This window comes from Pteropus medius, unplaced genomic scaffold (genome assembly GCF_902729225.1).
Source record: "Pteropus medius unplaced genomic scaffold, Ma_sr-lr_union100, whole genome shotgun sequence".
Classification (NCBI taxonomy): Eukaryota; Metazoa; Chordata; class Mammalia; order Chiroptera; family Pteropodidae; genus Pteropus; species Pteropus medius.
The window spans coordinates 2,670,566-2,697,058 of NW_024345481.1; the positions used below are offsets into that span (position 1 = coordinate 2,670,566).

A 26,493-nucleotide genomic window follows, 5' to 3' on the forward strand; every position below is an offset into this window, starting at 1 on the left:
GGGGAGGAGGGCGGCTTGTTTCACCTGCAGTGGGCTGAAGAGCAGACTATAGATGTTTATTATCTAATTCTCTGTAGGTTTTTTGTATGTCTGAGATGTTTCACAATAAAATAGGACACATATAATGAAATAAAAATTTTAAATTAAGTGTCTCTCTAGAAATGTAATTAATTGAAAGTGTAATCATAAACTATTGGACTAATTTTTAAAAATATTTTATATCATCATTCTTGGCAAAAACAAGATTTCCAAACCAGAATATTTAATTTCTGCAAAAACAGAAATGATTTTTAATAAGAATCTTTTCTTAACAATATTACTTGTTTAAAATCCAAACTATCTCCACTCGTGAAAAAATTAAAACATATGTGCCCCCCTAATTATATATTTTTTAAAAGAGGGTGATAAAGAAAGCCATTGAATCTGTAAAATGTAGTAGTCATTCTATCCTTTCAACCTATTCTAAATTTAAGGGGAAATCTATGGCTCAGAAAACCCCTGGGTGACCAAGCCCTGCTTTCAGCCTCGGCATGGCAGGTCACCCCAAACCTACTGACTCCGTCAGGAGGCAGAATTACACATTTGCACATGGTTAAACAGTTTCGTCACTGAAATAGATTTAAACTAGTTTTAAAAGAAGGAAAAGAAAACATTCGGTGCATTCCACATTTTCCCCAAAGTATATTGTACCGTCAAGTCACGCTGCATTTTGCATTCCTCAGAGTTCCAAAACACTCTTTAAATTGTGCACATAAATCACTTCATCCCTGGTGAAATATAGCTGTCTCCTCCAAGAGAAATAAGGGGCGACTTGTCCCAAAGGGAGGCACCCGGGGTGAGGACCCCAGCTCAGCAAGGATCAAAGGCAATTTGAAGGGACCCATATTCTGTCTTGAAGCCTGGAAAGTTTGGGCAAGTTCTCCTTTCTGTTACCCATCCACCATAATCTTTGGGTTAAAAGCTCTTGTTATAAAAACTGGTGAAGTCCACCTCCTGACCACATTATCTCAACAGTTCCAGCGTGTGAGAAATGTAGGATCCCAAGGGCGTAAAAGATCATCCAAAGGAGTGAAGAGAAAAACTCAGAGCGAAGGTGGAATAGGTTACAGAACTCAGAAATTAATAAAGATGTAAATAAATGAGGGGCGAGTAAGCTGCTAGCAAAGGCTCTCCTTTTACCAAAGAATCCACCGTGGGGCTCCTGAAACTTACAGACGCGACTTGATTGACAGCAATGCTGTTTACACACTCGCACACCCTTGCGGGGACGCAGCCGGCGTCGGCGAACCAAGGCCTGCGTTCTAGACGCTTCCTCTGGAAAGGAGCGGGCCGCAGGCCTGGGACGGGGCGGGGCGCGCGGCGAGGGGCGGAGCGCGCGGCGAGGGGGCGGGGCGGGCCGAGTCTGGGCAGCTGGCCTGGAAGGGCTGGGCTGCTGGGCCTGCACCTCCGCTCTCCCCACCCGTAACCGCTCTCCCGGCCCGGGACGGGCTGGGGAGGGGTGAAACCAGTTCTGTCGGCCTACCAGAGGATTTGGCGCAGCAGGGCCGGGCGATACTCGGGACGGCTCTGTGAAAACACCCCCATCTGCCTGGCACGTCCCAGCGTCTCCATACTGTGCAATGTCTGCATTGCTAATAAGGACCTCTAAGGAACTAGGTAATATCGCAGCCCCGACCGCAACACACTCACACAGGCGCGCACACTCACTCACGCACAAACTCAGGCAAGACACTCTCATACATCACGCACTCACAAACACGCACAGACATATTCACACACACTGACACCCACATTCTAACACTCAGACACACACAGACACACACGCAGACACACGTTGGGTGGGTAGGAATTGCTAATAGTTGCCCTTTCTTCCCAAAGAAAGTGCTCAGTAGCCTAATCTGGCCCTTGCTCCAGGCTCTCCCCGGGGGAGATGAGAGATGTGGGCCTCTGGAAAAGTCTGGAAGCTTCCAGGGCAAGGGAGAGATGTCCACCTCCCCTTTGGCTAGGCCCCAAATCGCCCTTCCTTTTGTGCCTGCCTTTCTCGGTAACCCAAAGGACTACATCTAACGTGAACTATCACCCAATTGCTTTCTCTTGAATAACAGTGGGTCCTTAGTTTCAGAATTAAATTCATCACCTACTATGACAAGGCACCATGCTAGGCACGTGGACAAAAATGAGCTCTTTGCGTCCTCACGCAGCTGAATGGGGTTGCTATTAATAACTGCCTTATAAGATAAGGAAAAAAGGCTTAGCGGGCCCCGCTGTTTGGATAAAATTGTACAGACTAGCTACTTCAGGACCAGCTACTTAGAAACTCCAAGCTTCAGTACTATGTGAATTAAAAGAAACTTCACCCTTGACCCAATACACTTGGCCCTTTGGCCTTCCATATCGAGGGTGCTGCATCTGAGGTTTCAACCAACCTCAGATTAAAAATATTTGGGGAAAAAATGTTATGTCGTTGCTGCTGTGTAGTTAGGCCTCCAATGGTTTCGATGGTTTCGTCTGTCTGTACTAAACGTGTACAGACTTGTATCCTCATCTTTATTCCCTAAATGATACATCAGAACTATTAACATAGCATTTACATTGTATTAGGTATTATTATAAATAACATGGAGGTGATTTAAAGTCTATGGGGGGATGTAGGTAGGTTATATGCCAATACTATGCCACCTTATATGAGGGACTTTAACATCCTTGGGTTTTGCTATCCACAGGGGGCCTGGAACCAATCCCCCAAGGATATGGAGAGATGACTGTATTTTTCTCTCCAGCCATTTCTCACGAGCTATTTTCATTTCCTTCTCCTACTGTTCTCTCCCTCTTCTTTCTGCTTCTTTCTCCACAAGGTCACTTTCTTCTAGACTCTGGAAGGCTGGAGAGGAGGGAGGATTAAAGGACTGTAAGTAGGGGAAATCCTACCCATGAGAAAAGGAGAGGGCAGGGCCAGCCCTTCTGCTCCTCCTGCCAAGTTAATGCTGTAGGAGAACCAGCTGGGTCGGGTCTGGACACGCTTTTTTGTTCTGCAGCTCACAGGATTTTTTTTTTTTGTCACTTTAACTTCAGTGATCTTTGGTGCCCCTGAAGGCAGGTAACACACCTGAATCATAAAGCTTCAGATGCGTTGAGTTCAAAGTTTTATTTTCTACTTTTAAAGCCCTCGATAAATTAGGGCGAAGGTAGTCGGATCCCGCCTCCTGCCCTGGCGTCCTCCGGGATTATTAAGGTTGGCGAAGCAATCTGCTCTTGGGAAACGAGGTGTAATGAGACCTGGGTGGAGGGATCCGGGGGTTGTTTGTGGAACTTTCTCCTCCTCCTCTGGCATATGCCAGAGTCTCTCTGGAGCAATCCTGCAAGCTTGCCACCAGAGCTAGGCGATGGTGACCTGCCTGTGTTATGCAAGTTTCACAGTGCAAAGCATCCCAGCCTAGTATTCCTGGCTAGCACAGGAAGGAGGAAAGGGGTGACACGGAATTCTGGGCAGCAGGCTTAGGAAACCTCTTCACTCCCTCCACCCCCTTACCTCCCCGTCATCATCTTTAGAAGCCCAGCCAACTCACAGTCAAACAGAAATAATGCTTCAGATGCTTCAGAGCTCTGCCACCAACTTGAATAGTCACTAGGATTAAAGCGATATAGTCAAAATGAACATTCCGATTCAAAGGAAGCAATTAATTCTTACTGTTCTCTGTTTCCCTTATCTTTATGTGAAATCATATTTTGTCCTAGCTCTCTAATGTTTTTACGTTTCTGGTAAAATAGTTGTTTCTTGCTAAGACTCTTAAAAATTATAGTGTCGGGGTAGTCAGCCATTCCTGTTTCTTTCTGTGAGCCTGTCTACCTGCAAATCTCCTGCTGCTGTAGCAACTAACATGCTTTTGAATCCGGCTGCAGAGATGTCATTTGTTGTAATTTTCCAGGTTGTGCTGACTTTCCCTAGGGAGAACTCAGAGACCCTGGGACGTGTACGTATGTTGAGACAGGAGAGGAACTCAGAGCGACAGAAAGGAGGTAAAGGAAGGTAGTTTACCGTGGCTTCACTTCAAACCCCTGGAACAGCCCCACAATAACACAAAAAGCCTGTTCTGTATGATCCGCCCATTCAAATCAGGTTCCCAACAAGAACAGCAACAAAAGTAGGTGGGGGTGGGACCTGTGGAAGGCCCAGCCCACTCTGGAATGAGCTGGTTGATTTTTATCAACGCTCGCCTTTTCGTTAGAGTAGAACTTAGGAAAAACAGAGGCTGTGTTGCAGGAAGAAAACAAAAAGAAAGCGAATCATTTACCAAACATAAAGGAAATCTTTCTCCCTCTGCTTTGTACGGTGATCTAAACAAGTCAGACCCAGGAGGTGCAAGCCCAAATTGATGAGAATATTAAGCCCCACGGGGTTTGAAAAAAGTGAAGAAATGACTCCATTGCACATGACTCTCCAGGACATTCTCTGGTGATTTTCGTGGTGATACCAGCTGCTTTTCCACCTCCTGTCACTTACTAGTGGGTGTCCTGTGTGGAGGAAAGGACTCCTTTCCACTTTATTCCAATATAGCGGTCATTTTTATAGCACTTAATCTCAGTAGTCCCTAAGCATTTTACAGAGGAATCTAAATCCATCTATTATTATGGGGAAAATACAGACTTCTAAGGAACTGAAATGAGAAAATCCTGTGGCTGAAATAATTTATCCTTTATTTCACAAAGTCTCTCAGTAACCTACCGGGGTGGTAAATAGATTCAAAGTCCTGGGGAAAATGACACAAAGATTATATTTTATTTTTACTATTTTGTTATGCTCTCTGAGTGAATATAGAAAGTCAGTGATATTCAAAGCGGGGTCGTCTTTTATTTACACCCTTACAAATCAACATTGACAACGTGTCCTTAAAAAAATTAAATTAAAAACCAATTCTTAAGTTCTTACATGATGTTGCAAGAGGCATTTGTTATAACCAGCGGACCAAGGGCCCATTCACAGAATAAGATCGATGAACTGGATTGAAGGGGAAGTATGGAGGATTAATCTAGGTTACGGATTGTTCCTCTTCTCAAAGTTCTTTCTGGCAAAGATTAAATTGCACCAAATATCAATCAATTTTATGATGATAAGGCTATCAAAATTGTTTCATTAAACGCTCTCCCTTCTCTTAACAACTGTCTAAACAGGATTTTCCCATTTAGCAGCCTATCCATCCAGACTTCTGATTATGCCATAACTTAGAAGATCCCTTGAATCAAATATTAATATTTGTACAGTTATTAAAGTATTTGATGATTTGTACAGGGACTTTAAAATTAAATATAGCATGTCATTTATAGTCTTAGAAAAGACTCTAAATGGAAAATTATTTTCTAACCTTTGGTTTTTGCTGGAGAAACTTGTCAGATGACATATTTGAAGTGGTATGTATAATAACAATACTTTCTTCAAGTGCAGTATTTAAGCAAAATCTTTTACGTTATGTAGTGCAGTGCTTTTCTGACTGCATTTATCAAAGGAAAAGTTCCAAACAAAATATTAAATAGAAGCCAAATAAATAAAAACAGGTGTTAAGGGGGCAGTGGAAGAACAGATATTATTTTTTCAGCCCTCAGATGGGCCTTTGAGATGACATTCCTTGCAATTGTATGTATCTATGCGTTTGTGTGTATATTTGTGAAATGTCATTCAGTTAATATCTGGTTCCTATCTTTATCATTCTTACTCGCAAGCTGCAACTTTTGTGGTATTTTAAGACAGTGCAAAGGGATTCTGTGTCTGAGTTTGAAATTCTGTTTTTTAAAATCCTAACTGTATAGAAAAGGCCAGAGCACATTTTAAGCCCAAATACAATATTTAGATAAATATTTCTATCTTGTAGAATAACAATAGCATCTCAAGAAATGATTGTGAGTTATGATTAAGACTTTAGAAACTATTTCATCCAAAAGCACTGTTTTTTTTTCAGTTGAGAACACTGAAATACTTAAAGCTGGGGGACTTCACCGAAGTTATGGGGGTGTACTCCGGAACACAATTCTCTTGCCCCTGAGTCACATGCTTTTCCCAATACTATACGTATTGCATTGTATAAGTTAATATGAAATTCTTACAACTGATAAATATCGAAATTAATTGAAATCAGTTGAGTAAGTCTACATTTGTTTAGACTAACAGTCTGGTTCACATTTTAGTCATAGTCCAGAAGCATGGCTTGTGTTAGATCAGAGATCATGGAAGCGTCCTTAAGCATCACATGTCCCCTGCGAAAAGATTTCCGGAGGTCATACAGGGGGACAAAGAACACTGAGGGACACAAAACACTCATACCTTCTCTGGAAAGCAGATTGCGTAAGAATATGAACACAGATTAATGACCATGAGGCTGAGATGGGAAAGCTTAGAAGAATCTACACTTTGTTATAGAAAAGTCTTATCTTCTTCCACCTCTGAGGGCTCCTTTCCCACCTAACTGTGAGCAGAAGTTGGGAGAGATTATCTCAGAGACTGACCTTCTCACAGACCGAGAGCTTTAAATCTCAAGCCGGATGCAAAGGACTTTGAGTTTGGCCTGTCTTGTGTATGTATTATCAAAATAAGGGAGGCTCCTATGATTTTTAACTAGTCTAAGTGTATTCGTGCATATGCCACAAACGTTTTCAAAACTACCTAATGGAACACTTTATAAGCCATTTCTTTAAACATGTCATTCTCTGTTTCAGGTTAAGTTAGAGTTGTTTAAGTTCTGTTTGAATTTTCAAGAGAAATACTAGAGGATCACTATGAACAAATTAATACACTAGTTTCCATCTTTGGGTTTTTGGCAGCTTTGTTTCTGCTGGGGAATATTAGCTCCTGGAACGTTAGCTGCTGTGTGCCTCGTTGTCTATACAATGATATTACATGCATTTTAATATTTGTAAATGCATTCGTTAGAGCAACTACCGCAGTCTCCAGTGAGGCGGAGGCACAAGGGGTGCCTGTAGGTGAGGTCCCTCAGCCTCACCTATCAACAACATCCTGTAATGAACTTCCAGTTGGAGGCTTACCTGGAGTGTAGTATAGTTTGGCAAATGGAGGTTGGTTGTCTTTGTAAAAGCGCCTGGGTGCTTGGAGCAATGATAATGCTCACTATCCACTTTATTCAGATTACGTTATCCAGGATGGCCTTGATTTTTAAATTATATGATCTGTACACCATTGAAGGTTTCCTCAGACCAAAGCTAAAAGGAAAAAGAAAAGTGCTTACTATATATTACATAATACTTGCTCACCCTCACTGGATTGGTGTGAAGAACAAATAAATTAGAAAATTGTAAGGGACATTGCAAACTATGAAGAATTATTCATATCTGTTTATATAGATATATGTTTGAATTACTTTTCTGCATTGAAAATGTCAGGTAACTACCTTGAACCATTCCTATGAAAACATATGACACCTACTGGTTTTTTTCCTTAACATCTTTATTGAAGTATACTTTATGTATCATAAAATCAATAGGCAAACATGTTATTGATTTTTGGTGAATGCATACAGTTGCGCAGCCATCACCAGAATCCAGTTTTAGAACATTTCCATGACCGAAAAAAGTTCCCTCATGTGCGTTTGCAGTTAATCTCTCAGCCCCAAGAAATCACTGATGTGCTTACTATCTCTATAAAACTGCCTTTTCTGGACATTTCATGTAAACGGAGACATACAGATGTAGTCTTTTGCATCTGGCTTCCTCCATTTAGCTTATGTTTTTGAGATCCATTCACGTTGTAACATATACCAGTACTTGGGTCCTTTTTATTGCTAAATAGTATTCCATTGTATGCATATACCACATTTCGGTTATCCATTCGTTAGTTGACAGACATTTGTGTTGTTCTGAATTATGAAGAATGCTGTTATGAACATTCAGGTACATATCTTTGTCTATTTGCTTTCATTTCTCTTGAGCAGATTCGTAGGAGTGAATTGTTGGGCTTTCTGATAAGTTTATGCTTAACTTTTTAAGAAAATGCCAATCTGTTATCCAAAGCAGCTATATCATTTTATATTTCCATCAGCAATGTATGGGGGTTCCGGTTTCTCCACGTCCTCGTCAGCACTTGATATCATCCATCTTTTTGACTGTAGCCATCCTAGTGGGTATGTAGTGATATCTTATTGGAGTTTGATGTGCATTTCCCTAATGACTAATGACACTGAGCATCTTTTCGTGTGCTTATTAGCCATCGATATATCTTCTTGATTGAAAAGTCTATTCAAATATTTTGTCTGTTTTTAAAAACTGGATTGATTGCCGTATTATTGAGTTGGACGCCACTTGTGGTTTTGTGGTTTTTTTTTTTACCATTAATTACCACTTCACCTTACACTGATTTGTGATTTCTTATATTCCGTTGTTGTCCACTGTTTCTAAACTTCTATACTGTTATTTAATTTTTAGTGCGAATACATTTTTTCTTCAAACTAGATTTTTTTAAAAAAAATTTTATTGAAGTATAATTGACATCTAACATACTAGTTTCCAATGTACAACATAATAATTTGATATTTGTATATATTGCAAAATGGTCACCACAGTAAGTCTAGTTAACATTCATTCCTGTACATAGTTACAAAGTTTTTTCTTTTGATGAGAACTTTTAAGACCCATTCTTAGCAACTTTCCAATGTGCAGTTAAGTGTTATTAAGTGGAGTCACCACCCTGGACATTATAGCCCCGTGGCACTTATTTTATAACTGGAAGTTTGTATTTTCGACCCCCTTCACTCATTTTACTGACTCCTGTGCCCACCCCACCCCCACCTCTGGCAACCAGCAGTCTGTTCTCTATGTCCATGAGCTACCTTTTTTGTTTTCCTTTTTAGATTCTACATATAAATGAGATCATAAAGTATTTGCCTTTCCCTGTCTGACTTATTTCACTTAGCATAAAGCCCTCAAGGGCCATCTTGTTGTCACAAATGGCAGGATCTCCTTCTTTTTATGGCTGATTAATATTCCTGTGTGTGTGTGTATGTGACATACACACATACACACACACACACATAGGAATATATATATATGTGTGTGTGTATATATATATTTGTATATGTATATCACATATATCACACATAAATATATATATATATCACATTTTCTTTATCCATTTATCCATCAATGGACTCTTTCTCCAAACTCCATTTTAAACTCTCTTATACCTTATTTATTTTTTATAAACCAGGTCTAGCACAATATTCTGAAAATAATACATCCTCAATAAATATTTGTTGCATAAATGAAAAAAGTCATCATCTTTATGTAAATACTGTCAGCACACCTGATATCATAATTTAGTAAGTTGGCATTGAGTTTTGTTTCTTTATTATTTTGTGCATCAGCGGTTTCAGTTTTAAAACCATTTTCAAAAGAAGGTGCTTCAGAGTATAAACTTGAACTCAAATTTAATAATCAGAGAAAAATTAAAAGAGATACTGAGGAAATGTTAATATTTTATTGTAGTTAATATGTTTAAATGAAACAAATTCAAATTTCTAGGCATTTATTTTTCTGCAAATGTCCCCGAGTGCCTTAACAAAAATAGCAGAAACATAATTAATCACAAATGGACAATGTTCTCAAATGTACCCATGAGTGAACAGAAAGCAAACCAACACTTCACCTAGCACTGGTACTCTGGACTCAAAAGATTTCAAATTATAAATATAAACTTACTTAAATATATGACTGAATGTAAAACAAAAACAACTTCCCCTGTAACTAGTAAATAACAGGGGGAGAAAAAAAACTTTTGAGCCTTGCCTGGAAGGATGCCAAAGATATACACTTGAGAATATTTTAAAGTAATTAGCATTTTTGTCTCTGTGTCAGTAAAAATAGGCTTTTGCCTGCTACTAATTTTCTTTGGGTTAGTGAGACCATTGTATGAATGAAGGGCTGTTAAAGGCCATTTATATTGTGCAAACAGAGGCACAAATTAGAGAGGGCATGTTAATAAGAAGAGGGGCTTATGAGCGCTCAATTATGAGCCCAGAACCTGTTTCTATTTTAGGGGGATAGAAAAACACATCAATCTTGCTTTTAGAATATTTTCAATTAAAATGAACAGCACATGGCATGCTAAGAACCAGCAAAGGCTGTGGCCATGTGGATTTTGAATAATTCTTACATACCGTCTTAGTATCAACACTGATATATGTATAATGGGCTGAAATATAATTTGAGATCCCAGAAGACCAAGGTCCCTGAGCTGCATAAGAAATTCTAAAGGAAAAGAAATATAAAACTGGACCATCTGTTTCACTTTTCCACATGCAACCTTTAGAGTAGACTGTTTGGAGGAGGATGCTGTTTAAAAACCTGAATTGGGATGAAATATAGTATGTATACTCGCAACATATCATTAACTTCCTCTCTCCTAAGCGTAATCAATAGCGTCTGCAAGCCTAGTTCCGCATGTTAAAAACAAAGCACAATGTGAGCTGCACAGAGCTGTTCGCTTCTCCCCACACTGAGACAATAGTGAGTAGATTACTCTCCGGCCCCAGGCAGTGCCTCCTGCCTAATTGGGGTGAGCAAAGGGAGGCATCCACTCTGCACAGGCAAGTGTTTTGGGAATCTAATTATAGTTTGCATACACAACTCTGTGCAGAAGCCCAGTTTGCCCCTGATTCAGCCTAATATGTTTTTTATATGCACTTACGAAAATAGTTTAAGATAGCATCCCCAAAGTTGCCCTTTCCCCTGTATAAAATACCTATTTTTAGAATGGTAGCTAACCAGGTAGCCAGTGCTCTCATACAGTCCATAGAGTGGAAAAGCACTAAATAAAACAGTGAAGGGTAGAAGGAATGAACGTAGAGAAACCACTACCCGCAACGCTATTCGATAAGCCCAGGGCTGAACTTCTGCAAACCAGACTGTATTGGATTTTTGGCCTTTCTTTTTCAGGTGGTGCTAGTCTTCCCTCTTGAAACCTTTGTAACTATTAAGGCCGAAGCTCCATTTAAAGGAAAAAGAAGGCAAAGAAATGAGCTATAGGAAGCCATGGTGAGTCATCTGTCAATGTATCCTTTCTTGAGCCCGTTGGGGAAGCAGGCTTCAGGGGGATGGGATCATAGGCTTTATTTTGAATTTGTCCGTGATAACCTTAAAGCTTTCTTCAAGGGAGATGCATAGGGTTCGTGTCTGTATACAGTGTCTGTTGCTATGGAAAGGTTTGTACTTAACTGTATTACTGTGTTCTGTTAGGAGCAGGGAAACTGGGATATCAATTCATTTCTTTCTAAAAACCATATGTTTTATGGGATAAATCAAAACAAAACAAACAAACAAAAAACATGTGCAGCACATACTTCTGCCTATCTAATATTAGATAACAATTTTAAAGGCCTTTTTTTTTTTTTTTACATTGTATCAAGAATCTGTTCTCCATTCTAAGGTCCGTAGTGGCCTCTTACTACAGAAGTTAGTAATAATGGAATAGATGTCAATTACTCACAGTATATTATCTAAGCTCCTCTGATATTTCCATCTCTAAATTCATTTCCGTGTTGTATTTCTCATTTCTACCCAAATGTCTGCTGTTGGTTCCACAAGAGACCTATCCTTTTAGCATGTTACCTAGTGCTGCGTTCTTGGTGAACAGTTTCAACACAATAAGATTGTACAATGAACGCTTGTTGTTCACGAGTCCTCTGAAATGGAAAGATGGAGGCTGCCCTAATATTAAAATCTTGATTTTTCTAGAAAAATGCAACAGTTGCTCAAACACAATCTAACACAATCTAAAATGTTTCTGTTTTCACATTTTTCATTGTGTGAAAGGTTGTAAAATATTTACCTCATTTTTAACAGTATATATGGTGCTAAGTCACACACTTGTAGGAAAACATGTTTGTTCTGAGTACAGACTCTAGCGTTGGACTGCCAGGGTAGGAGTCCAGATATGCCCTTTGTAGCCTCTATAAACTTGGGCAGGCTTCTTAACCATTCTGTGCCTGTTTCCACATCTGTAACATTGGGGTAATAATAGTACCTGTTGTACAGTCGAACTGGGAATTAAATGAAATAGTTCTGGTAAAGCAGTTAGAATTGTGCCTGGCACATAGTAGGTATACCATAAGTGTTGGTTTATCACATTGTTGAATGTCTTCATCATCCTACAGTTGTTTTTTTTATCCTCCAGTTTTTAATCTTGCCTTTTTCCATGAATATGCAGCCACTTCCCTTGATTCAGAAGAATTTTAAATGGTAGAATCTGGAGCAGTGTGGCTGGGTGTTTGGAAAGTATGTGGGATTGAGTGACTTTCCCATGTCCCCCAGATAATTTCATTGAAAAAATATGATGGTTTCTCCATACCTGTGAGGACGACTTTGCCTTTCAGTATAGAACAACCAGGATTCCCTCTTTGTCCATTGTCCTGCAAAAAATTCCCTTTTGGTTTTCGAAAATATAAATGTAAAAAGAGTTTGTCTCGATGTATATGTGTTACCTCTGTCAAAATTTCCGTTTGCTTTATTAACAACCCATATATGTTCTTAAATGCAGAAAAAGATTTAAAATAACTTTGATAATGCACTCCAGCATATGCTAGGCTTTACCAATATTCCAAGGATAATAAATGTAGACGTAGAGAAAAAGACAAAGAGCTCATTTTGTACATATCCAAACCGATGCCCGAGGTTTCAGCCCAGACCTGGAATTCATTGTCAGTATTTGGCGTTTGTCCACAGCCAGCGGAACCACTATTAGTAGGCCTGTTTTCTTTACTCAGAACAGAATTTGGTGCTGTCAAGTCAATCTGGCTACGATTGAGTGGAATTTTTTGTTCTTTAAAGCTTTTTTTTTTCACATTTCATTTATATACTATCTCTAGTGAGGTCAAATTCCCCTGTAAATATGATCTAATTTATTTTTGTAACATCGCTAAGAGATAGGGTGCATTTGTCTTTATTATTAGCATCTGGTGGTAGGAGATTCACATTTACTTTGCTGGGAATCACCGGGAATAAATCTCATGCAGACACTAATGGAAAATATAATAGGAAATAAATATAGGTATGTCTGTAAATGAAGATATTTTCCCACCTTTGAAATCTGTTGACTAGAAAGATAAAAAGTGGAACAACTTATGATGATTGAATAGTAATAAAAAGCAGCATTTAATCCAAATTTCTCCTTCCCATGATTACAGCATGCTAAATATTACTTAATACTAGAGAGTCTGCTGATGAGCTATGTAAATGTTTTCCAATAAAATTAAATAAATTAGAATTGGAAAAAATGTTAATGTTTCTAAGGCTTTTAAAGAGTCGTCTCTAAAAACTTTTCTGAAAAATACAATTTAAGACTATGTCACAATGTCGTCAGTCCTTGCACCGTGAACACCACTGTTTCCATGTGGATAGAATAGACAGAGGCAGCCATCACGTTCGAGAAGTTTTTGTCATCTGTGATCTTTTATTGTTAATTCTCTTCATGTATTTTGCCTGCTGCTCTGTTTTGGTTGTCAAAGATTGTTACTGAGACAAGACTAAGATCATCCTTCTCTGACAGTCGCAGATTGAGTTGGCATGACGCACCATGAGGTGAGTCTAATTGCTGTTAATATTGGAAGGATGAATAATCCTATTAAAGAGAAGAACAGTTATTAAAAAAAAAATAGGAGAGTGGAGGCCAGTCTAGATTACATGAAAGGACAGCTTGATGAGGGGAAACCCATTAACCTGAAAGGAAATAGTTCTTTGCTTCCCATTTAGCCGTTGCGAGCGAGACCGCATTCATATGAAGTCAAAATGGAAACAATTTTTCTGAGTCATTTATAGACTTAAATATTAGGTTTGCTTATACGTGGAAAAAGAAATCCTATTGTGATTCCTAATTGTTACTAGAATATCAAAATGCCCTGTTAGGTAAGTTTATGGGAGAACCTTCATCTTGTTCCCGAGGTATTATTAATGAGTCAAAGAGCTACCCCCTATTGTGTGGAGAGCACAGTACTCTAAACCAGTGCTTCTCAAACTCGAATGTGCCTGTGTGTTGCCTAGCGATCTTGATAAACTGGAGAAACTGATTTGGTAGCTTTGGGGCGGGGCCCAACATGCTGCGTTGGAGAAGCCCCAGGAAACGTCCATGCTACTGATTCAGGACCACTGTGGGAGAAGGCAGACTCCAGATGCCTATTTTAAGAAGAAATTTGCACAAATACAGCATGACTTTCTTTGTCATCATTTTAGAAAATTAAATGGCATTGGGATAATAATACCCAAACTACTTGCTTTGCGATAGAAATGAAGAGGATGAGCCAATATAAAGTTTCGAGGACTCTTTTAAGGACAACTGGAATTATGGGTAAGGCTGAAGCTGTACTGGAACAGTTTGCAAACGCAGCAAATCTCCTGGTTCCTTCTGGAGCAATGTTCATAGCCTCCTTTAATCCCTCTACTAGCTGTTAGTTGGTTATTAGAGAACATAGACTTTCTATACAATGGACTTCACTGCTTAAATCCACAATGCCTTAGTAAGAGAGAGCATTATGCTTCTCCTCCTTCATCCTCCTACAAACCAGGTTCGTAAGAGAGCACAGAACGCTGCAAAGGTCTCACAGCAAGTACATTTCACCCATTCAGTGCCAGGACATGCTGCGTATGGGTGGTTACATGCTGGTAAGATCATCTGACACCCCCTAGCATGAAGTCTGGTGGTATGAGCTCTTGAATGCATTAATCTTAATGAAACTTCAGATAGCTGAATAAGATAGAGAACATTTGGGTCAAGAGAGCTTTAAATGGGGAAAATGGGTTTCAGAAACTTGACTGAATGTTAAATACTCTCTGTATGGATTATGATAAATATCATTTTATTACTTATGTGGTAAGTATATAGGGATAGCATACACATGAAAAACAGTTGGTAGGAAAGCAAATTATGGCTGGATATATGTGTATTAGTCAGCTCTGGCTGCTATTAACAGAATTCCGTAGACTGGGTGGCTTAAACTACAGACATTTACCTCTCAGTTCTGGAAGCTGGGACGTCCAAGATCAAGAGACTGGCTGATTTAGTTCCTGGTGAGAGCCCTCTCTCTGGTATGTAGATGGCCTCCCTATGTCCTCAAAAGGCCGAAAGAGAATGAACTCTCTCTTCCTCTTCATATAAAGCCACTAATCCCACCATGAGGCCCCACCCCCATGAACTCTTCTAACTGAAATGACCTCCCAAACCCCTATCTCCAAATGCCATCACATTGGGGTAGGGCTTCAGCATATGAATTTTGAGGGACTCAGTCCATAGCAGTACATTAAAAGCCAATAGAGATTTCAGTGACTTTATAAATTATAATATGAGCACAAATGAAGACTTTTTCTTGCTTTTCAACTTATAATTTTTATACATATTTTACATTTGCCATCTCCGAAACCACAAATCTGTATGTATATCACACTGATATCAAGTCTAGAAATAATGTCCCTGATGATAGTTTCATCATATTATTGAAAGTTATTTATTCTAAAATTAATTTATTCTACCCACAATATAACCTTTAAAAAAATAATTATGATGTATTTGCTGACTACTAACTTACATAATCCTACTCTGTGAAGACAAATTTACTTCTAGTACGTTAGAAAAAAAATCTATACCCTCTGGAACACAATTCGAAAGTGGACATGGTAGACAAATATGATATGGAAAGACTCCTTTCCTACTAAAATTCCTGGAAGTGATGGACAGAATGAAGCAACAAACTCCCCAGATGTCAAAAACAAAGTAAGAAACCAGTGCAATAAGTGCAAGCTGATGCTGCCTAGATTTGTGCGGGTTTTAGCCCCAGATAAAGGCCCCTGGGGATGAGGATGGGCACGGGAGAAGGTAGAGCCAGGGACAGGAGGAGAGGCCTTAGACCCACTGGCAAGGAAGCTGAAGCCAGACCCCTGCAGAAAGCCTAGAGCCTCAGAAGAAGAGCTAGAAAATTTCACTCATTGACCTGTGGAAGGAGCAAGGACGTTTGCTGTTGCTGAGCCTTAGAGTAGGCACAGGCCAGAGATGAGATATCATCTTAAAGAAATTGACATTAGCCTGGGCAACATATTGACATGTCTGAATTTACACTATTTGCATAGAAATCTAACCCTAAGTCTGTTTTCTTGGAATGGATTCTCTAAGCCAATATGTTAACATAGAAGTAGATCTAGAGCCTTGAAACCCATAAGAATCTGATAGAAGCAAATGCAAAAGCTTCTGTTAGGTCACTTTCACAACCTAGGGGTCAGAATCTATCATAGTCTACTGGGACTGCCATAACAAAATACCATAGACTGGGTGGCTTAAGTAATGCAATGTGATTTCTCACAGTTCTGGAGGCTGAAAGTTTAAGATCAAGGTGTTGGTAGGTTTGTTTTCTCCTGAGGCCTCTCTCCTTGGCTTGCAGGTGGCCCCTCTCTTGCTGCTTGTTCACATGGCCTTTTCTCGGTGTGCATGCGTCTTTGATGTTTCTTTCACTTCTCATAAGGACACTAGTGAGATTGGATTAGGCCCTACCCTTATGACCTCATTTAATGTTACTCACTTCTTTAAAAGCCCTGCATACAAATAAGTCACATTGGGGTTTAGAGCTTCAACACATGCATTTTAGGGGACAGGAGACACAATTTAGTCCATAACAGAAGCTGCTCTCTGAAAAACAACTGAACTCACTGAAGATGAATTCACAACAATAGCAACAAAATGTTGTAAACTACACAAGGAATGCTACCATGATGGAGAGTCATCAAAGGCAAAAATCAAGAGAATTAGCACCAAAACAAATACAGATAATAGAACAAAATCAAAGATACTCTGGAATAAATAAAATGAGCAAAGAAATTTTTAAAAAGAAATGAAAACATAATGAAACAATAGGACACCATGGAAATAAAGAAAAGGCAAATTTGAAAAGAAACAAAAGGTCAAGAAATGAAAATTATAGTCATTAAAATCTCACTGGATAGGTTAAATAGCATTTTAGAAACATCCAAAGAGAAAATTAGCAAACTGGAAGATATCTGTACATATTAAGACAATCACCTAGAATGAAGTGCAGAGAGAAAGAGATGGAAAAGAGGGAAGAGTTGTTCAGAGATGTGGAATATAGAATGCGAAGGTCCAACATACATCCAATATGTCTCAGGGAGACATAGGGTGAGAGTAGAAAATACGCGCAATACTCTAGAAAAAAATAAGACTTTTCTGTAATGGAATGTAATTTTCTATAATGGAATACTCTTGTCTTCCATTATAAAAAAATCGAAGAAGTACAATAACTCCCAAGCAGGTAAAACAAAAACAAGTGTATCTCTAGTTCGAGAAAAATCAAACCATTTCAACGTTTTACACAAAGGAAATCTCAATAATAAAAAAAAAAGAAAAATTGGCTTCATATAGAATATATTCTCTGATCATAATGCAGTAAAATTAGAAGTTAATAAAACATAATAGCTGCTGGGAAAAGGAAAATGACCATCGTATTAATGAAAAGTCTGAATAACAAAATATATTAAAATATGACTTGAATCTTTGTTAATTATTTCATCACCTTGATATATGCAAGAAAAGGAATTCTTAAGGTATTTGGTGTATAGTTGTACCTGATTATTTATAATTCTGATTTCATAAGAAAATAATTTTCCTTTACCTCATGGCTATTCCTGAGACTATTTTGATAACTTCTGTCTGACCTCGATACTAGAGGACTATATTTTGTTGATGCTTTATTAAGTGCTTTCACATACATCCTGTCATCATCTAATTTCTCCCTCTTGGTAATATAAATGTTGGGCATTTATGGCATCTTTAACTAGTGTGCAGATCACTACCAATATGCAAATGAGTAAATACTGCTGGAGTCAGAGAGTTCTTGCCAAGGGATTTCATTTTCTTTCACAGTGTATAGATTCCATTCAAGTATGCCCAGTGAGTTCAACCTTACAGAGAGAAATCACTGACATTAATTGAGAGGCTTGAAGACAGTATTCACCCACTACTATTAAATATTAGATATATATTATAACAGATGTGTTGTTTAATTGATTTAAGAACAATCCAAATAGCCTGAAATATTTGATAGTGAAGCAGAGACAGCATAGATAGCGAAACTTATTTTTCCTTTAAAGCCTGACTATGAAAATTAAATAGACTTTAATGTGTCTTTTTTGCAGAAAAAATTTTCTTGATTGACTTAGAAAACATGATAATTTTAACTTTAGGCTCTTTTAAGACCTGAAATTCTATTGAGGATTATGTTCATGTGATTTCCTTAATCTGTCACCTGCAGAGAGAGGCTTTGGGAGGATTTCATCACTGAGCGTGTTTGCAGAGAGTCCTGGTTGCTGGTCCAGATAGGCAGGACACCGTGTCTTGAGAGTTGTTGCACACCACAGCACCATTTATTTTTGTATATGTTACTAAAGTATCTGCTGTCCTTTTCATCTTTGTTGTGCTGTTTCAGCAACCTTGACATAAACTCTTTCTGTTCACTGGCTTCCACAAGAAAACTAATCAGACTGATATTCTTAAAAATTTACTAAAGGTCTGTGGTGGCATAATGAGGAGTTACATCCCACACCGTATAAACGCTCACCTTACAACCCCGTTGAACATCTTGTAGCCTTACATCTTAACAGCATCCCTGTCCCCGGTCCCCAGACACCAGGATCCACCTATGAAGATACACTCCAAAGAGAGAATTGAAATAGAATTTATTTTTAAAATTCGGCGAAGTATTTAAGGATATAGTTCTGAGCAAGACTTGAAATCCTTATGAATGTTCTATGCCTTTATATTCTTAATTTATTCTAAAGATTTCATGAAACATGAAGATGGTCATCATTCTTTGACTTTTCATTGTTTTTTCCTAATTTCTTCTTCCTTCTGAAACATAAATGTATCTTTGAGGTAAATGACTGGCGTATTAAAGTTACATCAAACAACTATCAAGATTAAATTAAGTAGAATGCGCTTTCTTTGGAAAATTGATTAAATCCAGTTTCCCTAGTGAAAGATATAAATAGAAATGATTTCAAATCAAGTTCACCCCAGATGAGGGCTCTACTATTGAACCTAGGAATATCCTTTTAAATAAACAATTTCTTTTCAGGAAAAAAAAAACTGATTGATAAACATATACGATATTCAAGCTTAGTTATAATTGAAGAAATTGAAAACTTCTAAAATCGAGAAGTGAATTTCCCTCCTTTGTGTTGCCAGGGATGAAAATGTTTGCTGTGGGTGTGAGAAATCTGCAGTCTCAGGCACCATCAGTAGGAGTGTGAATCGATACAACCTTTTTAGAGAGCAATTTGGCAGGATGTATTAAACTTTAACATATAAATGTTACCTTTAAATTTAAATACATCCTTTGCTCTTTCAATTCCATTTAGAAATTTATTCTATAGTTTTTTTACACGCGTGAACGGGAATAATCATTGCCACATGATGTGTAAATAGCCAAAAAAACCCACTGAAGGCCTATCAATTAGGACGGCGTTCTCTTATATGTTATGGCACATTTGTGCTTGCATGCAGATGTTCAAAGGAACGATATGGAGCTATACGTGCTGCTAGAAAGAAGCCCAAGATAAATTGCTTTGTGCAAAAAAAAAGTAAGTTGGAGAATTTGTATAACATAATCCTGTCTGAAATATATACATATTTTATGTATATGCTCTGGAAAAAACACTTGGCAGTGGGAGAGTGGAAAGTACTTTTGCTTTGTACATTATTCTGTCCCAGACCATTTCTGCTATTTTCTTTCTTTCTTTTTGGTTTTGCCATTGTCGTTCTTGTTCTGTTGTGTTTATTTTTTTGTTTGATTGTTTGTTGCCACGAGCACATATTATTCTTATAAAAATGTATTACCAATAGTGTAAATCATTTTTACCTATATTAAGTATTTTGTTTTAATGGTCACTAAATCTGGGGACCACAACACATAGGCCTTTTCCAAAAATAACAGCAACATTAGGCATGTCATCAGTCCCTTTTTCTCTTTTCTCCCTCGTGGCACCTCTGGTGAAGAGATTCCTTTTTAATAGTTGACTAAAGAGTTAAAGTTGTCTCTGAGGTCAGAAGAAGATGCTTAGTTAGGGACATGTACACACCAGGTCTGAGGAGAAAGTGGGCTTGAAAAGCAAAAATTAAATGTGCTTGTATAAAAAACTTAGGCTTAAGTGTGGCACTTTGTCATCTCCCATACTGTCTCACTTAGCAGCCACTAATTACAAGTAAGGGAAAATGGAGAGAAATTAAAGGCACAAAATAAAGCAAATATTTGGAAGCTCGCTCTTGTAGGAGAGATCCAATTCCACATAACTCTTTCAGTTCTAAATAGCAGCAACAGCCAGAAGCCAAAGTATTTTGCTTCATATCATGTAGATGTCAGTTATATATTGACCAAAAAAGTATTCACGTTACAGAAAAGTGGCTTTTGCAGACAGAGAAGCAACTGTGACATACTTAGAAATGCTTATTTCAATGAGATTTTCTGTTATTGGACTCAATGCACTGAAAAAAAAAAAAAAAAACCGGAGAGAAATAGGTTGTTCTAATAGCCATTTGATTAATTTCTCTTTTTTTCCTATTTGATCAAATTTTCTTGCAAACTCCTTTGTAGGTTAGAGTCTATTTTAGTAGGCAGTACCTTGGTTGAAGCTGCTTTTCAATAAGAAGGATGGATTAAACTGCCCTCTTCCTAATTGCTTTCTGAAGCCCTCCCTTCTCCCTAATCTCACTGTAGTTTCTTAAGAAATGAGGCACTTACGTATCCCAAGGGGTTAAATGGAGATTTCTGCTGCAGAGGGTAAAGTAGAGAGTTTGCTGCATTAATCATTGAATAACATCAATCACACATCCACTTGGGCAGTTAAATTTCTGTTGAACAAAGTACGGAAGTACCTGGGGAATGTCTCCCTCTTTGTAAGTGGTGTCATTAGATATCTGTCGCGAAGGCCTTGTAAAAATAGATGTGAGGCTGCAAACAAAGTCATTTTCACGCTGACACAATACTAGGCACATAATGGGTAATGTTCTATAAAAATTATTGAGTAAATAAATTAAATTCCAAAATAAATTATCGCACCAATTCCCTAAGCAGACTATTAATTAGCTTTCATCCAAACTTGTGTGCTCATTGCAGTGGGAATTACCTTCCTTAAGCACCATTTTGATTTTTCAGATTCATTTTCAGAAACCATAATGGGTCCAAATTTTTGCTCACATAAAATCCGTATTGCCGGTCCATGTTGAAAGAGTTTCTAACAGTTGGTTCCCTTCTCCCTAATTTCCCTTTTAAAAAATGATTGTACATTCATATTATCTGTGCTAGCCTAGAACACATGTGAATCTGCCTCATAATTTGCTTCCTGCAAAAATAATTTGCTTTTGCCATCTACAATGCCTTTCGTCCTCTCCAGATCAATCCCATTCTGTTCTTATTGTCATTTGTCATTCCAGCCAGCTTTGCAGAATGTAAATACAGAGCGGTGTATTTACAAATGACTTATAGAGAGTTCTATTTCTGTCTTACATGACTTCATGTCAATTCAATGCAGTCTTAATTATCTTTAGTGGAATATAAGCACATCGGAGGCAAAGGCTGCTTTTACAACTTTCTCACACATCGAAACGGTAACATTTACAAGAGGCTTCATGACCTACTTAATTTCAAGAGTATGATAACATCTTAGAAAAAGATCGAAGTGACTTAATTTAAAAGTTAAAAATTAAAAGAAATATCATATTGGGTCATGTCAATATCACATTGATGAGTCAATAATGAAAAAGTGTCAAATATTTGCAGATCAATCTAAAACTATAATGAAATTCAAATAAAAGTCCCAATTGTCATAGGTTTATGTTTTTTAAAAAACATAGATCTATTATTTAAAATTTTTTTTAAAAAAAGCATTCTAAAACTCATCTTGAGAAATTTTTAAAAATTTATTAGCATATCAGTTATACAAATATTCAAAAAGTAGAATAATTAAAGCTATGGCACTGGTAGCATATGAATATCAACAGAACATAACAGAGTTTAAAAATGATCCATGTACATTAGGAGAATGTAGTTTTTCTTAGAGAACATTTTGTATCAGGAGATAAGGAATGACTTATTCTATAAAAATTAAAATATTTGATCATCCATTTGGAAAAATAAAAATTTGGATTCCTACCATATAGCAAAGTAGATACCAGAGAGATTAACAATTTCGAAGTAAATCAAATAAAACCAAAACAACATTTAAAATATTAGTGCAAATTGTAGGCTAATATTTCTAGAATCTGTCAGAAGAGAGGCCTTTCTAAAAATGGTACCAGACAGAAAATAAAGAGGAATAAAAATCCTAATAAAGTTTTAAAACTCTTCGTAAAAATACCATAAACTATGCTTAATGATAATAAACTGACTGATGAAAACATTTATAATACATAAATATTCAACATATAGTCTTTTTAACAATTAGAAAGAGAATGCCTTGATAGAAGAATGAGCAAAGAACCTTTAAAAAGCAACACAAAAAAAGAATGAACACAAACTGCAAACGAATCTTTAAAAATGTTTAACCATCCTGGTAATCAGAAAGTCTATCTGATTAGCAATGATTGGAAAGAATGATACCTAGCGTTGGAATGGATATGAAAAAATGGGACATTTTCATCCACTGCTGGTGAAAGTGTAATGTCGTACGGTATTATGGAGTGAGACTGGGGAGTACTCGGAAGCCTTTAAAAGGACTTGTACATTTCATTAGATGATGTAGGAAAATAAATGCATAAAGAAATGCTTCTAACAACTGATCATTATAGCAAAATATTTGGGAAAATATGTATTATTCAGGAAATCCCCAAATAAGAGCTTAAATAGGTAGAAATTTATTTTCCTGCCATGTAATAAAGTACTGAGATAAACATTCCATAGCTAAGATTGCAACTGCATGACCCACAGTGACTCAGGCTCCTTCTATCTGTGTCTACAGTCTCTTCAATATGAAGATTTTACCTGCGGTTCAAGATCATTATTTGATTTCCGAGCATGTCATCCATACTCTAGCCATTAGGAGGATGAAGAAGAAAGGCACAGTTCTTTTTAAGGACAGTTCTTGGAAGTTGAACATAACATTTCAGTTTGGTCACATGGTTGCACCTAACTACAAAGGAAACTGGGAAATAAGCCTTTATTCCAAACAGCACCTGCCCCGCTAAAAACAAAGAGTCTTGTGAATAAGGAAGAAGAGACTTTAGAAGTCAACCTGCAGTTTCTCCCACATAACCAAAATGTTGACTCGCCAGTGATTCAACAACAAATAAATTATGGTACACGCAGACAATGAAATACTATACAATTATTAAAATGTTGATATGGATTTATTTTTATTATCATGGAAAGAGAAGCACAGTCTATTAAACGACGAAAGCAGTTTATGAAACTTTTTATAGTATGATCTTATATCTCTTGTTTATTTATCTAGTTGGCCTTTCACATATTTTATGTATCTTATCTATCTACCTGCCTTTCCCTATCTATGTTGTAGTGCTTTTTAGTTTCTAAAATGATAGAATTTCTGTTACCTTGTTTTGGTTTTTAAATTTCTGACTATATAGCATTGTGCTATAAAATGAATACTTTGGTATTTGTCGTGACTGGGTGGTGGCCACTCTCTGGTAATTACCTGTTTTTTCTCTAATTATTGGGGGCAGGATTCTGTATGTGTCCATTAGAACGAACTTATTAATTGTGTTTTTCAAAGCATTTTATACTTTCTAATTATTGTAGGCTTTCTATATCAGTTTTTGATAAATATGTGTTCAAAATACCCATCATGATTGAGATATTTAATAATTCTTTGCGTATATATGTCATTATTTGTCTTTATATATTTTTGAGGCTGTTTTTGGGTACATGCGAGTTTGGGATTATTTTTGGGGTCATTGTTCTTTTTATCAATAAATAATGGCCCTTTTTGCCTAATACTATTGCCTTCAATTTTACTTCTTCTATTTAATATTACCTTTCTACCTTTATTTCTTTAGTCTTTTACCTGGAATTTTCCCCCAGAATCTTATTTCAATTTTGAGGAGTCATTGTCATTTCTGCCTGTAAAAGGCATGCAGATAGAATTTATATTTCTAGTCACATAATCTCTATTTTTTAACAGGTGAATTTAATGTTTATATTTATTAGGATTGCTGATGGTTAGATTTATTCATACCCTTTTATTTTGTGTTTTTTATTTGCCATATTTTTTTCTTATTATTTGGGTTTGTTTTTTTTTTCTGCTTCTTATTGGATTAATTAAGTTCATTCTTCCCTCCTACCCCCTGGTGTTTTGGAAGATACATATTCAATTTCTTTGAGAGGTTATTCTTAAATTTTGAATATACCACACTTAATTTAAAAGACTGAAGTTAATCAATGCTACGAAACCTCGGCGTTTTCTATTCTCTCTTCTATGTTTTCATTGTCTAGTTTATTAGTTTCAGTTGTTTTTACAAATCTCCCTAAATTAGCTTTTATTATTAAGGCTGTAGGGTATATACCATACATACCACTTCCCTTCCTCTCTGGAATTCAGAACCAATATGGAGAAAGAAGAGGGAAGAGATGCAGGAATGAGACTGAAAATCAAAACACCACACTAGCTTTATTTCAGGTAAAGTTGATTGGAGAAAGTGATTTGAGATCTGTGGCCAGTTGGGTTTGCTGGTACTTTATTCCTGAATTAGATGGACTTAGCCTCCAATGACACAGTCAGACAATAGCAGATCTCCCTAACAAGGCTGCTTGCTCACCACCTGGACACAAAGACCAGAATGTCCTTTCTCTGGGGGCAGGCAGATCTGAAGGAGAGAGAATAGCAGGCAGGGGCTGAGCCAAGCGTGTTGAGGTCTTCCTCTTAAACTTTCCAATCGTCCTGCCTGTACAAGGAATGGTTAAGGGTGCAGAGAAGTTAAGAGTGTTTTCTATAGTATCACTTGTGGAGATCGAAGTAGAACTTTTCTCCTTTCTATGGGCCTGTAAGTAGGAAGTAATTGTTCCTTTAACAATTATTATTATTATTGCTGTTTCGTTAATGTTGTTTTCTATAGTCTGCTTAAGGCTGATTTACCATGAAGCTAACGTTTCAGCTTCAAGCCCTTTACTTGATGGACCCTCCCAAGGCTCTGAAACCAGGAGGGAGCAGCAGCCCCACAAGAGTTGGAGGAACGGCATCCTGCTAGGCTGCAGGTCATTTTTCCTGCCCTGGAGCTGGTCTCGGGGCTGCAGGAGAGGGGATGGGCATTGGGCGCCATTCCGCAGTGACAGCCTGCACTGCACAAACCCCATGGAGCATCAGCATCTTCCCCAAAGAGAAGAATCTGACAGAGACACTGCTCCACTCTCAGCTAGAAGGCCATGTGACTTGGCACACTCCATTGTTGAGAACTGCCCTGGCAAGGTCGGAGGTGGGAGGGATACTGGGCGTGGAGAAACCTGGCCGACCTTGATTAGCTCGCTGCCACAGTGAGATCAAAGGGCTGAAGTTATCTGAAGACTCCCTCCCGATACCAATAACTAATGTGAAGCTAAAATAAACTTTTCTAAACTATGACTGATTTTTTTTTTTTTTTAAAAAAAGGACAAACTTTGACCAACTATGTTGGAAGACTGATTTATCTTTACACTTCTTTATATAGGACGATATTTAAAAGGCATTTTCACATCAAGAGATGATCAAAGAGTATGTAGCCAAAACACAGAGAGGTTTTGTCTCATTTAGCTACAATTAAAATTTTTACTTGTCATGATTTCTAGTCTCGTGCTAAGAAAATGTAAACTTTTGTACCTAATTTTCTATTCATACTTTTCTTAGAAAGGGTTCCCCAAATTATAAAAGCCTTAGGTCCCACAAAACATGAATCTAACCTTGTTTTTTTTGAGTTTTACAAAAATGTTTGCCCATTTCTTTGCTTATGAAGCGCCTTGTTTTCCCACATCTTTTTTCTGGGTCCGTTTTCCCTCTTAATCAAGTACATCTTTTAGTAGTTCTTCCAGTGAAGGTCTGTGAATGGTAAGCTCTGCTAGGGCCATTATCGAGCCCTGGCTCTTGAGTGAAACAGCTGGGTAAAAAATTCTATTCAAGATTTTTCCCCCTTTCAGCGACAGTTAATAATAACTTAAGAGTTGTTACTTCACTTCTGGAATTTGCCATTATTGCAGAGAAATGTACTTTTCCCTTTGAGGACGATCTGTCTGTTCTCCCTGTCTTTCTTCTCTGCCTTTTGTGTGCTGTAGTTTCATCTATCTGGGTTTGAATTAGTTTTTATTTAACCCACGAGGGCTGAGGTGTACTACAATCTGAGGACCGATATCCTTTTTCAGTCCTGGGGAAGTCTCATTCTTTAGCACTTCATCTTTGAAATTGTTTTTAATAAGTCCTGTGCAGATACAAAACACCTTAAAAATATAGGTAGGGTATAAAGAAAAGTGGGAAAAA

General features: G+C 37.6%; 1 long non-coding RNA gene across 4 annotated transcripts; it reads left to right on the forward strand.

Annotated features, from left to right (window-relative positions):
* Positions 1-1,401: 1,401 nt before the first annotated feature.
* On the forward strand, positions 1,402-25,623 carry LOC120611408 (uncharacterized). Of its 4 annotated transcripts, none has more exons than XR_005655167.1 (4): positions 1,402-1,656; positions 10,933-11,048; positions 18,297-19,627; positions 22,996-25,623. It is a non-coding gene; the product is annotated as an uncharacterized LOC120611408 (long non-coding RNA). The 4 variants fall into 4 exon arrangements; XR_005655166.1 differs by having other exon boundaries at positions 18,297-19,623; XR_005655169.1 differs by having other exon boundaries at positions 10,933-11,031; positions 19,547-19,623.
* Positions 25,624-26,493: the final 870 nt, after the last annotated feature.